Below are 17,386 nucleotides of genomic sequence, written 5' to 3' on the forward strand. Positions count from 1 at the left end.
ATAGGGCAGAAGCACTGCCATCAGGAGGAGAGCAAGGCGGGGGGGGTGACTGTTGAGGAGTGCTACAGGAAGCCAAAAGCCAGACTGAACTGCAGGAGGAATGTGCTGGAGAACCACACAGGGCAGAGAAAGCGATGGCTGCTACATGCTAAAAAAAAGAAAGGGTTTAATGGCCAATTTTGAAGACCAGGCTTCTTTACACCAAAAGAAGAAGCAGTGCTAACACAAGGAGCTCAGCTGGCACTGGGAGTAGGGTGATGTTTCAGAGGATGGCCACAACATCCTCTGAATGTGCGGGGAGGCACAAGAAGCAGATGGTAGCCTCTCCAAGTGGTATAGTTGGAACGATTGTTGCTATTAAAATTCCACAAGGTTAGATTTTCCACTATACAGCTTCACATTTGCCTTTGCAAAGTAATCCAAACATCCTGATTTCCTTGTGTCCGACCCAGATCACAGCTGGGAGAAGATAAGCAGGAAAAAGATGATAATACTCACAGAAGGGAAGAGAGCAGGAAAAAGTATATGAAGTAGAACAAATGGAGGGAAAGTGAAATACTGGCACAAAGGTAAGCAGTTACACTGAAGAAAGCACCAGAACGAGAAAATTTCTTAAACCCTGTATACTGCTGATGATGTCCACAGGTCCTTGCTGAGGCTGCTGAAGACAGTTATGTCTTTTGTGTATGTAGGAGACATAAGACTATATGTGACTGGTTTCTTCCTGACTAGCAAAGAGCTAAAATACTGTGGGATGGATCTCATTACACTGTTCTGAACCTGGGAATACTCCAGAAAAGAGCAGTTTGGCTATATCTGCCCACTTCCCACTTCCCTGTGACCCTTTCCTGCCTTCTGTAGTACCCACTGTAACATATTACTGTCATCATAGGTCTGTTTCTACTTAACCAGTTACTACTAGTGAAAAAAAAACAACAAAAATGACAATAAAACTGCTTGAAACACTGGAAATAGATTGCACATGGCAAAAGGAAGCAAGATTTCAGCTGAAATCAACCCCTACCTCTTTCAAAACATACATTTTACAAAATAAATTTGCTAGTGAATAATACAATGAAATATAAGGCTAGTCAAGAAAAAAATGTACCTCTATAGGTATTTTAAAAAATACCAGGTTACAATTTATATCATAAGCAGGGGTCCTATTCACTTGAGTCTTAACATTTTTTTCATGTGGTGAAACATGTAGTGGACAAACAGTGTTACCTTTGATCATGTCAGGTTAGGTTTTTATCTTTATATATGTTCAAAGCACAGAAAAAAAAAATTATATATATTGATCTTTTCAAACTCAGTTTATGTACTAAGGTCATGCAATTACATAAAACCCTGCTGTGTATTCCTTAAGGGTCTGACAGTTGACAAAAATATCTTAGTTAAAGGACAATTGAGAAAAAAAAAGCAACAGGTGAGGTACTGCTAGCCACTTGGGTAGATGAGTGTCTGAGACATTTGCTTTGTTGTAATTCATTCACTATTGCAATAGAGTTGGAAACTGAACCCAGATATCCTGACTTCCAATTTCATAGCAGAAAAGTTGGGTATATTTTGCATCTGTTTATCCCCTCTAAAAGGTTTTCTGTCATCATAATGTTCCTGGGGAATAACAGAAATCAGATCTATGTGATGGTGCCCAACAGATGGAAGCTTCTGTGAAACTGTTGCTGTGTCAGCCTTTGGAATCAAAGGATTTTAGTGGCTGTCGCATTTTCTTTGTGTGTGACTGAAAAGCCCAATGTGTGTGTGGCACCATTTCTCACCACATGTACACATGCTATAAAGGGAAATCAGAGCTTCAGTCTTTTCAACCTTCCTTTACTTTTTCTGCTGCCTCTCTTCCCGTGGCTCAGCATGGTATTTTAAAAGAAGTCACTCCGTACTGAAATACCATCTCATGTTGCCTCACTGCTACCAGTACTTCTCAGTGGTGTGCAACAAATGTAGTAGAACTATCATTTCAAAGACTTCATTTGATCTAAATTTTGACACCATCCAACTTCCTCACTTTGATAAATAAACTAAAAGCTTTCCTGGCTCTCCCAACACCATCCAGAGGTTACTCATCCAAGATCACGCATCATTTAGGAGTCTGACACTACAGTAACAGTGATTATTTCTTCTTTGCATTAGCTTAACAAAGATCAGCAGACATGATGGTGATGTTAATGATTTTATCTTCAAAGGACAGGGACAGTGTAAAAAACACCCTGTAAACTGTACCTTCTTACCATGTTCATTTAAATTCCTCTGCAAATTTTCATGAAGAGAAGACTAACAAATTTTACCAAATGAGATAAAACAATACTTTGAGACTCTTAGGAACAATTAATACCATTTGAGAGGTCCAAGAAAAGACTTTTCACTATTGTTTTGAAGTAGCATCATGCTCTTTAAATCCAGAATTTGGGAGGTTTGATGTTCTATGCCAAATTCACTTGCATCCCCTTGAAGCATACCCATAAAGCATCAGAAAGCTTATCCTGAGAGCTTGAGGGACATCACACTTGCTTTCTACTCCCCTTTTTCTCCCCAACCATTTAACAGGCTTTTGGAACCTTCAAGGTCCGTTTTATTCCTCCACATTTTCCCTCTGGTCCACTGAGATGTCAATCTCTCTGTGTCAGAGCCTGATTGATATATCTTAGGCATTGGTATCGTCTGGACTGCAGACAGACATCATGACAGATCAAAGCTGACTCATTGGTCATAGACCTGTCACAAGTGGAGCCCTTGCTATCTATTGATGGGCTTATTCTTCTGAAGTGGTCACTAACTAACCAGGGAAATGTTTTTCAGTGAGAGGTTTTAACAAACACGTTTTTTTCAACTGTTTCACCTTTTTTATTACAGTATTATTGACATCTTTTTTTTTGATCAAGTGACAGCAACACAATGTCCTACCTGGATAAGAGATTTATTTATTTATCTTTTTATTTATTTATTTAAGAAGAAAATAAGAAATAAAGAGTTTACTGTGTAATTTATACATAATTTCTCTACTATATTTTGATCAAACACTTCCATGTTTCCAAGGTCTATCTCCTGTCTGCTTCACTTAGCACCTGCTGGCACACTGAAATAACTGCCTTTTCAAGCAGTTGAAAACAGTGTATGTCCTGAAAAAATAGGGAAGAATATTACTGACATGCAGTGCCATGTATCATATGTATGCAGCGGACATTTAAATTTTATATTTTATATTTGAAATATAAAATATAAAAATTTTATATTTGCTTAATATTTTTATTTTGACTTTGCTTAATCATGAAATTTGCACTGTTAAAAAGAAAAGAAAACTTGGAGATAAGCAGACAGATAGTAAAAAACTAGTCTTCAGTTCTTCCTGTGCTCTACAGCAGCTTTTCTTCAGTCATCCATGGCATTATCACAGAAACTCTGAGACCTCCAAACTGGCTCCAATATTTGCAATTATATCTGGTAGTACATTAAAGAAATCCTTCTACTTTTTTTTTTTTCTTCTTCTTCCTTTCATAAGTAGCTAAATTAATGAAGCCCTGTCAACCATATCACACAGAATCATAGAATCACACTAAATTTCCAATCTTCCCTTAATTATTACTAGACCCTTCTGCTAGAAACATTTCTCTGTGAAACACTGCACTGAAATGCATCTTTTGACAGAGATTTCTTTAAAGCATACTCTTATAAAGCATACTATTATGTTCTTACACTGACTCTCACACAGCATAAGAAGGTCATATTAAGTTAATAATGTTAGCATTAAGCACCTCCCTCCCCACTCTGAATACAAAATACAACTCACAAAGAAGCCCAGATCACAGTTTTTCCATTATATAAAGTAACTATAAATAAAGGAGCAAAAGAATGTTTTAACATTAAATACAGAATAATATTTTACAATAGTATTACCAATATTGTGCTTATGCATAATAGGGCATGTAATCTAATAAATGTTCTGTTTAACAGAGGATAATATAAAACAGATAAAAACAACATCTTCCATCTATTGCAAAGCATCTAAATTGGATCTCTACTTGTTATATCTTGTTGTTTATGCTTCTAATACTCATCCAAAACATATCTCAAGTTTCATGTACTTTCTCTTTTCTTTCCGTAATCTTCCTTCTCCTCCATCCAATCATTCAGTTTTTATCCTCATCTTCAGCTAAATACCACTCATTCTCCTTCCTTGCAGCAATCTGTCTTGTCTAGACTCAATCCAAGCAAGCAATGAGCTGAAAAATCTCTTCTGCAGGCCCTGTTTTCCAGGAATATTTTCCTGGCTATTCACTTCTCCAGCATTCTCCACATTCTACCTGAAATTAATGTGATGCCTTGAGTTGCATTTGATAGTGAGGACTGAAATTGGAAAACACTTCTGCAGAAGGACAAACATGCTTAATATGTCGCCTTGAACTCGGTGGGAATTTTTCATGAGAAGGTTTATTCATATATGTGTTTTGGCAGGATCATGATGATCAACTTCAAATTTCCAAAGATTTTGAAGCATGGGTTGAGGCTTCCATGGTGGTGCCAGGTCTGCAAGGAAAGGACCAGGATTGGGCATGCCTTCCCATCTGGGTTAGGTTTCTGGCCAACTTCTGGGATGTCATCCAACTGCCCACCAGGAGCTTCCCAGCATTGGTGCACTGAGCAGCAGTTTATCATAGGATCTAGACCACTTGAAAAAAAACACACAAAAACAAAAACAAAAACAACAACAAAAAAACTTTTCTTGCACTTCCTTTCTTTTTCATTTGTAAACCCTATTGAAAACATCTATTACATTATACTGTATAATAGCTACAGACATTACAATTTAGACCATTATAAGCCTACAGACCCTATAAATACAGTGAACATCATATCCTGGCCTTTTTGAGAATTGTTCAAGCTTTTTTTTTTTTTTTTTTTTTTTTCCCTATGAAAATTGAATTATTCTAGCCACAGACAAGTTAAGTGGCTCCAATAAGTGGCTCCAATTCCATTTATATCAATGTATAATCTCACTTCTCTTATTAAACCCACACTGCCAGGACTAAATGCTCACAAAGATTGGCCAGTTAAGGTTTTCTTAATAGTGAAAATACCAATGGAATTTTTCAGGAAGAAAAATAATATTTATTTAAAAGTAAAGGTGGAAAATAATTACCACCCCATTAAAAATCATTTGGTGCACTGAAAAATAAAAATAAAAAACCTCATGTCAAACAAACTGGAAGATTTGCAATTTATCTATTTAAATAAGAACTTATACAGTGCTATGAGACAGAGTCAAGATTTAAATTCGTATGTAGTATTTTTAAAGAAAATCAATGTCCATTGTTAATTTAATGGTGAAACATATCTTTGCAAGTTTCACGTTTTTTATTTGCATAACAACAGTTACTGCAAATCTCTGATCTGGTCTGATAATATTAATGCCTGTGGGAAAACTCCAGCTACATTTAGTGGCAACAGGTTCAAAACTCTGAGATTTTCTTTAGACTTGTCTACATGCATCTGGAGAAATAATGTTTTCTGACTCTCAGCTGTCACTAGTACTTTTCACATAAGTCTTAGTAACTGTCCTGTAATTCTCAGGATGAGACTATATTGTAAATATTAGCTCTCTTATACCACATATATGCACTAGTATATCAATAATACCAAACATATTAAATTGTGCATGTGTAATTTTTGCAGCAAAGTAAATATTATGTTCTGGCAAATGAGGAATAACTGAACTTCCAGACATGGTGGCAGAAAAAAAGGCAATGTAGATGGATGACAAAATACAAATTCTGGGAAGAAAAAAGCCTACTCAAAGGGAAAGCTGTTTAGTTGGGGAAAAGATGTCAATCTCAAAGAAAGGGAAAAGACCATCTTTTGAAAAAATAATGAGTATATTGCAAATATTTCCCCAAATATGTCAAAATCTCTGCCATGCAACATGACATGCTGTCTGACCAAGATATTCCAACTCTATAATTCATATATTGAAAGCACTAGTGCTTATACTTGCCTGTTTGCTGTATGGAGAATATGACTTACAGCAAGCTTGTAGCATCAAATGACACTTGAGAAGTTGTGTGAATCATATATTTATTTTGTGAAAAACTGTTTAACAGTTACCACCTTTTACCCTAGAGGAAACTGTTAAGAGGAAGAGAAGAATAAAATGAGGTGTAAATCAAGGATAAAATAATCCCAGTTGCATTCCAGTTCCCTCTGCAAAACACACTGGGAGCTTTTTAAATAAATAAATAAATAAATAAATGACTATATATATGTGAGGGCAGGGTATGTGAAATAGTATATTCAAAATCTAATGCCAGGCTTTTGCCTTTCACTGTAAACTCAGATTGGTTCATTTCATTTCCTAGAAAATTTCTTCACTTATGTGAATATTTCCAAACAGAAATGTACTTATTTTCCAGGGAAAGTAAAAGGATATGTAATCAAAACCAGGCTTATTTTTGAAAGGAAACTGGCTCATTTTTAGAATGAAAATATGTCTTGTGTTAGGGAAGTGTGATCGTTCTTGATTTTGTGACTTTCACAAAGCAAAAACTCCAAACCCCCAAATCCTATTTGTGAAACAGAAAGAATAGGAATTTCCATACTGCATCAAACCAGAGGCCTGGGTAGTTCAATATCCTGTTTGTCACTACCAGAAAGCAACTTCAGAGGAAAGCACAAGAGCTCCCTTAGGGAGCTCATTTGACACAATCTATCCCCCATAGATAAATTCTAAGAGTAGCTCTGGCTTCAAAAATTGGAAAATTTAATAAGCTCTTCAATTAAAAGCTTTAGATTAAGTTTCAGATATTTAATGTGACTTTCAAGATGTTTATTGAAGGCATTTTTGTATACTTCTATCATCATAAGGTTCTAAGTCATCCTTGCTTAATTTGTTAGTGTTAGTTAATTGTGTGTGCAGGCACATATATTATTTTAACATTTGTAAGACAGAATTACCAGAAACAGCTCAAATCATCTCAATATCTGCAATTCATTAAAGCATTTCTTTCATTTCTATTGATGACCCTGACACATTCAGTGAGGAAAAAAAAAAAAGGAGAGAGACAGAGAGACAGAGAGAAAAAATGATGAGAAAGAAAAATGCTACCCTGCTACCCATCCAACAGCTAAGCAATTAAAGTAACACTCACATAGCAGGGGTGCAGCTATGCAATCTGTGGATGTGTGGGGATGCTGAGCAGCTCTGGGCAGGCAGATGCTATGCTGCTGCTGCAGAAATTGCAAGCTGAGGACCATCACTGACCATAAGTGCAGCATTAGCCACAACGGTCTACCTGCAACTGGCCTGATACTAATGTGAAATGGCAGCTGAGAGCAGCTCCATACGACTTTCTCAGCCTCCCTAAGTAATTGGTAACCTCTGAACCCCGCTCACATGAGTAGCAGGGGAGGGCTGCTCCCAGTTAAGCAAAGAGGTCAAGCCAAAGACTGATTGTCTGGACCTTCAAACATGTGACCTTCTTCCTCAAAATTTTATTTCTCACACCTAAAGATCATGCCACTGGCCCCCTGAACTGCACTTTGATCGGTGCACAGAGTGCTTTGTTTACCTTGCATATTAAGACCAGTCAAATGTGCTTGAACCATACAGTATCATTTTTTCCACAGTCCTTTATTTTTGGGCAAAGAGAAACTAGCCTGTCTTAGCAAACTTCTCCCTTACTTAGTGCTGATCTTGGACTTTTGCAAAACTGACAGTATTGCTAATCTAATCCTGATGTCTGCAATGAGATTTAACACTTGGAACATCCAAGTGGAGTTTAACTGGAGCAATTTACTGAACTTTTAGGTCCGACATCTTCTGGGTCATATTCTGCTTATAGATTGAATATGACAGCATGTCTTGATTAGCCCAGTGTTGTGAAATAGGGAACCAAAGCCTCATTTCAAGCTGGGAATCACAAAGTAGGTGCTTACCAGGTACTACAGCATTCATAACCATACTGAGAGTTTGACCACAAATGCACTAAAGATTTGCTAGGGCTTTTGAGGAACCAATTTTTTTTTTTAATTTTATTTTATTTTTTATTTTAATGGAAAACTAAAAAATGGATGCCAATCTCTGCTTAGTATTATCAGGCTTTTTTTTTTTTTTTTTTTTTTTTTTTTTTTTTTTTTTTTTCCGACAAACTAAGTGCAAAATGGTTATTTCTTCTCTACTTCCTCTACCCACATTTTCTGGAAATGCATTTCACTTCAAGATAAAGCTTTTGCTGCATGCTTTTCTCTGGTAGAAATGCTCACGCTGCTCAGCATTCTTGATTCTGGCTTTTAAAATATCTAATTTCCTTCAATAATTAAAAAGACAGTTTAGAAGAAATTATTTCTGTTTCCTTGCTACCTATTCATCTGCTCCCCTATCAATTTATTTTCCAGGATTTTGATCTCTGTTTTGTTGGAAATCACTTTTAAAGCAGACCATTAATAAAGTAGCAATGCTCCTGCTCACAGTGGTATTAAGAATACCAATTCTGGCATTCTGTAACACTGAATCTAACATAGCAATAACTGGCAAGCCCTAAAATTGCTGCAAGTTTTGCCAGTACAGTAGGACACCCTGGTACTCCAAAATCTGGGTACTCACTTAACCTAGTCAAACTCTTTTAAAGTTTAGAAAGCCAGCTGCCTTGCAGTGACCATCAATTTTATTGTACAAATCAATTTGTCTCCACTGACGGAAAATAATTGCAAAGCAAACAAATTATCCATGCTACATTGAACCCTATTCACTCCAGGAACGCTGAGCTTACAGCTTGAGAAGATTTTCCCTTGCCTGTCTAAAAAACAGAATTTATGATTTAAAACAAACAAAAAATCATAATAAAAATGTATTTTTGTTCTTATTCTTACTGCTGCTGGAGAACTTCAGTATATTAATTTTGCATTTCTCTAGGCATTAAGATGCCATTATGTGGAACTTTTCTGAGTGTATTCAAATCCTAGTCCATGATATGGCTTTATATACTAAACTTTTAGTACAAAGAGCACTGTTGTTGAACGTGAGGGTTTTGGAAGCTGCTGAATGCTTACAAAGTTGCTCAGGATCTTATGCAAAAACACAGTCCAGCAACTTTGTTTATAGGCCAATATCCACAGAGGGTTTTAAACTCCTGAATTGAATGTAGGCTTGGAGTGAGTTTACTCAAATTTCACTCCTTGAAACCACCGCCCTCTTGTTGGCTGCCACTGGAAACATTTAAATTCTGTTAACACGCATAATACCCCAGCAGTTCTGCTCCTGAAAACTCCCCAAAGTATGTACAAGTCTGGCTGTCCCAATTGGAAGACGGAGAACTTTAATCTGCACAAATTGTGAGTACCCCAGAAAATTTGTTACTGGTAACTGTGGTTCCCCAGTAAAGGTGGACAGACTTGTGCAATCCCCTGTTTCCTCTTTTTCCCTCTGGCATTGCAACTCCATAAGTACTTTGGTCAAACAGAACACACTGAACTGCCTCCAAGGGAAGACTGGCAGACACAGGCCTGTCCCCTTCTCCATGCCCACATGAAGCCTCCCTGAGGACAGAATAGCCTCCAGTGTGGTGGCTCCAGCTTCTGGGACGATTATGATGATGTCAGCACCAAATTCCAGTAAGATTTTGAATAAAGTGACCTACCTTTAGGGAAGGGTCTGACTGTAATCCCTGAGGAGGGGAAGCCATACAGCTACCAGAAGAAACAACTTGCACCTTCAGCACTCACTAAGGAGTTGGGAAAGTCCATGATTCAAAATTAGGTGTTGGAAGCTGAGGTAATGTATCTACTGGAAGTAGAGAGCATGAAGGTCAGTTCACAGACCTAAATTAAGATGTCTGGTTTTGGATATTTACAGATTCTTGCCCTAAATTTAGTGAGTGGGGAGTTCAGGCCTTGCAGAGGCCTCCAATAGCCAGTGGATATATACAGACATAAACACATGTATGCATATATATATACATACAATTTACTCTCTTCTGTTTAGATTTCAGGTGCTGAAGGTGAATATTTATTTCATTTGAATTACTTTGTCACTTTCTGATTTAATCTACCTGGGCTTATTTATTTATAGAAAGTCTTCAGCAGTATGGCAGAAAGAAACCTTGGTATATTTAAGGGTTTATGACATCTATAAATTTCAAAAGAACAGTAGGATCACTTCACCTATTTTTAAATAAAACTGAGGGCTATATACAGGGCTACTACTGGTATTCCCAGTCTCTCCTGAAGATTGCCTGGGTGGTAATTTCTTGTCCCAGTAAATCAGCTTTTTATGCTGGTTTTCTTTCCAGAATTAGCTATTTCATTTCACTGCTGCATTTCAGAAATGTTGTGCTAAAAGCTGCATTTTTTCTGAGAATGACATTAATGACATGGTGACATACAGTGTTTGATGAAATGTATCCCACGTGGTTTATTTTTTTTAAAGGTTTTCTAAGAGAATGAATGCTGTTGTATCATTCTACATGAATATTAAAGCCTATTGTCCATTTCTTTTTACAAATTAGTGGAGAAAATTAGCAAAATTTACCTAATTGTACTGATGTAAATTTGACAGGAGTACACTGGAAGAGATCTCAAATTTTCTAAAATATGAAAATAGGTATTCATTATTAGGAAAAAAAAAAAATAATTAAAATTAGCTCTGTTAGGAAAGAGTTACAGCAAAATCCCTACCTCTTGTTTCACACTGTAAATCCTCCCTGAAAGAAAATCCTTAGGAAACATCTAAATGCACAAAATGGGGCATGGACTGGGGTAGAACTTCCTTCTTCTTAGGTATCAAAGCCAACAAACCTTTAGACAAACAGCAAGGAGGAGCCAGACTTCCTAAGTTCCAATGTTTGTGAACTACCTCGTGTTACTCAACAGACATGAAAAAAAAAGAGAGGCCAAGAAGTCAGTGGAGGGAGTTACAAAATACTTGGTGGTGTACAGCCTAAATTCTTTAATGACATTTTTAGTAAATGTTCTTGCTGCCAAATGCGGTTTGCTTCACCATCAGACCTGTCTGCATTAATAACATGTTACTCCACTTCAAAATTATTCCTATAAAGCACTTTCTTAATAGCATACACCAGCTTTTTCATTGCTACAGAAGTCAGTAGGACTTGATTTTTGTGAATGTATGGAGTTCTTTATCTGAACATTCGCAACTTAAAGCATCTCTAAGAACTACAAGAATTCCTGACAGAAATCCATCTCAAGAGAGAGGCTAATGTCAAATCACTGGAGACACATTTCTATGATCCTGACCTGGGAAGAGCATTACCCAATCTAGTCTATGATGGGCAAATATTTGAAACAGGGACAAATTTCTCATTGACCTCTTCTTCCCCCCACTGAGCTCACATTCTTCACCTTCACTTCATAATTTTTCACGAAGCCAGAAGAACATCACGTATTTTCTCCATGTGTTTCTGCTCAACCTCTAGTTGTGTTTGCAGAGAGGTTAGCTTTCCAAATAAGAGGAAAAAGTATATGTCCCTTAGATATTTTTAGGAGTAGAAGGTCTGAAAAATAATTGAAAGATTTTCAAAACAGACCTTTCATGAGATTTCCATGAGAACCTTCAACAGCTTCCTAGATAAAGTGAAATATTTTTGCCTATCTTAATCATGTGCCACTTTATATCTACTTCCTGCTGAAATTATGTGAAGTTTTGAAAATTAATATCTGGGAGGAAAAAAAACTACAAATGCAAAACAACTGTGAGGAAATAGGAAACAAATATACAAAAGAATTACTTTCACTCACTCATTAACATCCCAGGAAAGGTCTGTGAACCATCTTTATTATCATCGTAAGCTAACACTAAATATTATGTGGGTTAAATTATATGTTAATTATCATAGCCCTTAGTTGGCATGTCAAAATAAATTCTATCTGTACATCTGACATTTTTCTTTCTCTTTTTGTATCTCATTCATCTGCTAAACACTAAAAAACATTAATTATGTGGTTATCATAACATCATTATGTAAAAGTGGCTAAGATGAGTACTAAACTCAATCATGTGTAAAGTAAACATACCACAAACGTGCATTTGGGACCTGACTTCGCCCTGTGAAGTCATTTACTGTTTTAAAACAGAAACAGCAAATTCGGTATGGTCTTTGTCACTGGTTTAGCAAAACCATTTTAAAACCACCTTTTCACTCCAACTGGTACAACTTTGCTGGAAATGGCCATGCTTCACAGGCTCTGTACATAAATTTATGAAGCATAGCTCTTAGATCTACACTTATTTAACATTCAGGTAACTCCTTTACCTTTAATGTCTTTCCTCCCAATTCCCACCTGCAACTCTGAGGGCTAAAGAAGCCTATTGCACTCATTTAATATTTCATTAATTGCATTTTAAGACCATTGTATAACCACGCACTGCTACTGGGAGGATGAAAGGAAACACTGTATTAAGAGAATATTGATTCATTTAACCAGCATAAAATGAACAAAAGGTCAAACTGGGGCAAAGCTGGTGCAAGCAAATACATCCCTGGTTGTTAACAGTTGTGACTCAGCTACCAACAACTGCAGGAAGGACATGGGAAGAGACTCTCCAATGCTCAGTAAAGTGTGCCATTAGTGTGTTGTTTGGAGTCATCAGACTGCCTTGAGTTGGTTTTTGCCCCCTAGGCAATCATCACAATTAATTGGGCATGCAATTTATCATAGACTAATTAAGTGGCTTCTACTGCATTTATCACTGCTTGTAAACTGAAGGGAGCTCATTCTGGCTTTTTATTTTTGTATCACTGGCAGAGCAATTTAGAGCACATGGATTCATCACTTCTTGATAGATCCTAGATTCCCAGCAATTGAGCACCCTTGCACCTAGGAGGGAATGGCAGCTCGTCCCAGTAGTAAGGAGTAGGTGTAGGAGTAGTAAGGAGTAGGATTTGTAAGAGTATTACACTGGCTTCTGCAGGAAAATACCTTGATATACTCTTGGCGTTTCTGTTTGATTATATCTACAACTCCTGACTTTTGGTCAATTTCAATCAAAATTTGAGAGAGAAATATCTCAAAAGAAAGAAACTCTGCTAAGGCTCCCACTAAGAAGGCAACTTTACAGTGTGTTTAGCCCTTCTTGGGCATGTGGGAATCTTTGTGGGAATTCTCTACTGTGTCACAAATGAAGAGATAACAGGTAGCCTGGGTTCCTGTGGTCATGGAGTAATCGGTACTCACTGCTGCTCTTCTGTGCTGTTATTGCATTCTGATTTTATTGGAATATTTGCTTTGCTCATGCATCTCTGGGAGTCACTCTGCAGTCAAAAAGAAGATAGCAATTTCAAAAGAAATCTCCAAATATGACCAAAACCCCAAATCTACAGTTATATCTCTTTTAAAGACAAGCATGTTAGTGGTGCCCACATAGTCATGGTGGAGTACAGTTGCTTCTGAAAGGTGTCATATAATCAGAAAGTTTATGAGCAGAAGTTCTGGTAGCTTATTCCTGCTGGCATTATTAATTAAAAGAAAAGCATTCACATTTGGCTGGTGCAGTATCCTGCATCATCGGCCAGTATAGGCATCCCAGTCTTCACAACATTATCTAAAGAAATAAGACTTGAGCCATTTCCTTGGTCCACCACTCCAAGATCAATGTTGTTTTAGCTAGTCAGACACTTGAAAAATTCCAGGGAAGGGTGTACAATTTTTATTTTTATTTATCATTATTTACTCTAGAGGTTAGCTGACTGGAATCATACACAGAGGAATGAATTACGTAAGGTAACTGAGGATGGAAGAATTTAAATCTAAATGAAAAAAGGGAAAAAAAAATATTCAGCATTATTTTTGCTATTGGAACAGGAAAGCAAACCTCTTTCCAGCATGATAAGGCATTTTAGCTACTTTAGTCAATTATTAAGGCATCATACCAAATACCAAAAGTAGTCCTCATAAGGACTACTACCACGTGCCCCAAAGGGTTGTGCTTCTTTTCTCAGTCTGTGCACTGCAAGGTTGACTGCTGTTCTTTACAAAAAGAAAGTCAAGATTGCAAAAGCATTTCTCAACATGGAGATATTTCCCATTTGGTCCTCAGCTCCTCATTGTATTTCCTGTCCATTTAACCACAACACTTATTTTTATAAAACAAACTGCCAGGAGCAGGCCGGCACCACCCTTCTGTGTTTTTAACAGGGAAAATAGAAGGAAACTGTCTTGTGTTATGCCAGCTTCAAATCTCTGCAATTACCTCTCAATACAAACAGCTTTCCAGTCATCACTGAGGGCAGAGGATGTATTTAATGGCATGGTTATACTGCATACTACTATGTGAGGTGAGTGATGGTGAGTTCCTAAGTTATTTTTAAGCCAAGTATATGTGGGCACTGAAGTTCTCTAACCAAAGCTGCATTGAGCGCTCTAAAGCTCTCTTTTTCCTTATGTTGCGCCATGCCACAATTTTCTCCCTTTTGCAGCAGAACAGAAGCAGGATGGATATCAGCAGCAGTAGGAGGAAAGCAGAAGAGTCCTTATCCTTTACTCTACCCCAAGGTGTGTCTCTTAAGTCTTTACTTCTTCCTTAGAAAAAAATAAGCAGTAGGATGCATGTTCATTAAAAAGCAGGTACGGTAAGACACAAAGACTGAGGTCTGTTTCTTCTTATATTGATTGAACATAAACTAGACCAAGCTGTGTTCTCTTACCAGTGCATATATGCTTTGTACTTATGGCTGGGTTTTATTAGAGTTTTTTTACATATAAGCATATCTTTCTACATGATAAAGTGATATAAAAAAGACTTGAAATGGTCCTCAGTACAGTTTGACAATATCCATTGAAGTACAAGATCTTCAAAAGTCACCTAACACCTAGGTATTTGAAGACTACAGATTTCTTAATTTAGTCAGTAAAGTTCTCCAGTAAACTCTATACCTACTTCTGTGTATGCCAAGGATTGTACTGGAAAGAGTCCATGTTGGAAAATGCTTTATTCCCTACTTAGGACCCAGTTAGTGTTGGTACAAAGAGATATATATACATCCTAGTTATTCAGCTCATAGCCTATGGAGAGAAATGCATATACTTTTGGGCCAATCCATCCTATTTCAAAGAAGACATGAAGCAGACCTCTAGGTTAGACAGTTAAAAATGTTTAATTCCATGCATTAACTATATACTCAGCCTACAGCTATTATCTTGGTCACACACATTTACATTAAATTCTTGTGAGGTGAATCTCTCTACAAGTACTCCAAGTCCTCACATGTCCAGTCTGATAAGTGTATTCAACACAATGTACTAAAATTGAGCAACCCCTTGAAAACAGAGAGCCATGATACACGGTTCTTCTGTCTTTTTGTCTTTTTGTTGAAAACATATTCATAGAAAATTATAAGTAAAATCAAGTAGTTTACCCAGCGTGGCTTAGTGATCAGAAAAATGGTCCAGTTAGAGGGAAAAAATGGGACCAAAGCAATTTTCATGGAGAGAATAGCTGAATGTGTAGTAGCTATATTATTAACATTGGGCTATTGAAGACATAGTTCTGCCTTCTCTAGTTGGGATTTAAATGAAAGTTGACACAGATGAGCCACCTGAGCGCTGAATGGACCAAACGTTTCAGGGGAGATAGTAAGAGGAAAATCCAATTTGTGAATCCCAGCAGAGACTGAAATCGGAGTCTTATCCCTGAGCACGCAAAGACTGATGCTTTTGAGCAAGCTGACAAGTAGACATTTAAGTGAGCATTATTAACATTAGAAGAGAAGCAACCTGAAGACTTTTGGTACAGAGATGCAAGTAGCAAAGGTTCCAAGAATTCAACATTTGGGCTTGTCTAATTCCTATGACTGGAATGAAGTGGCATCCTAGTCAGAAATGGCTTTTTACATGCCTTCTACACAAATAGGACAAATGTATTCTTAGTGATTTCAACCAACTGCAGTGACCAGAAAAACTGGTCTGTGTTCAAATTTTTATGTAAGTTTCTCCTTTCTCTCTTCCTTCCCTAACATTAGCAAAAGAATAGAGATTTTGTCAAAGCAATCTTCCAATTTCCTAGTTCCTTACTGGAGGGCAGCAGCATTGCCTAGAGCATTACATTAACCACATAATAGTGTCATTTTAGGTTGCCATGTCTCTGCTTTGTTTGCTCCTATGAGCTCTAACCACTAAGCCTTAACACTGCTTTAAACTACTAAGGTTTCACCTTTGATTTCATTGGCAGTCTGTTTACTGAAGGATTGTACCTTGTGAACTGCCAACATTTGATATTTTACATTAATAGAATCAGCAGAGGTAACTAAATCACTTTTACAGAAGTAATTTTTGGCAGGAAACCCACATATCCATATTTTGGCCACTTCAGGGTTTCATTCAGTTTAAAATAAATAAATTCATGAGGAAAAACACCTTAGGTTTCATGATTCACCTGCTTTTGAAGCCTTGTTTTGGCTTCAAACAAGGCATATTTATCATGTCTTCAAAAATCACAACCAATGAAACAAAGGCAATATTTTTATTTCAGAGGGTCAAATATATTTTTGATGGCAATAAAAACATGAGTAGTATGTTATGTAGTATTTTACTTGTATATTGAGTAGTATAATAATGTAATTTATGTCAATGTTCATGTATTCATTTTATATAAATATATCTCTATGTCTGTGTGCATGTGTTCATGTGTATGTATGCTGTGTGTGTAAATTAAGAGATGTTCAAAATGAGCATTCTAATTTTTGGAGTTCTGGTTTTTGATATTTGTGTTTAGTAAATATAAAATCCTTTTTCCAGTCCAGCTTTTCATTTAAAGAGCAAAGCCTGTTGTGGGTTAATAGAAGCTCATGAGATTTCTTAAAGCCTAAGAAGGACTCATGTCATGGGCAGAGGGACACAGATGGAGACACACATGAACCTGTCTCAGTGTTGTCCCAGCCCTGGCAGCAAAGCATGATGCCATCCAAAGCTAAGCCTGGCAAGGCTGTTCTATCAGTTCAGTTGAGCACTGCACAGACAAAACCACCTTGCTCTCTTCTGCTCTCCCCAAAGGGCTGGTAAAATCAGTTTAAGCATCTTTTCTTGGGAGAAGCAGTATACAATGAAATTTTAAACCAAATGCAGCCACATTCAGGCCCTGCCTGAATCCTTTAAAGGATTTTTTTTTTCCATGGTCATCGCCTTTCCCACCTGGCTGGGGAGAATCAGCTGCCATCCACAGGGAGCACCTCATGGAGATGACCACTTGTATGATTCAGACCAGAGTTTCCTTCATCCCTCTCCACTGACCTGACTGTCTCAGTAGACATTACTATTTTCCAGCTGAGCCAGCAAGAGCTTGCCTGTGGATGCAGCCATATCAGCACACAAGTGTATTTTGTCTTCTTTCCCCAGGGAAAGTAGATTTATGGATTATTTTAAAATTACA

This window comes from Aythya ferina (genome assembly GCF_964211825.1).
Source record: "Aythya ferina genome assembly, chromosome: 4".
NCBI lineage: Eukaryota > Metazoa > Chordata > Aves > Anseriformes > Anatidae > Aythya > Aythya ferina.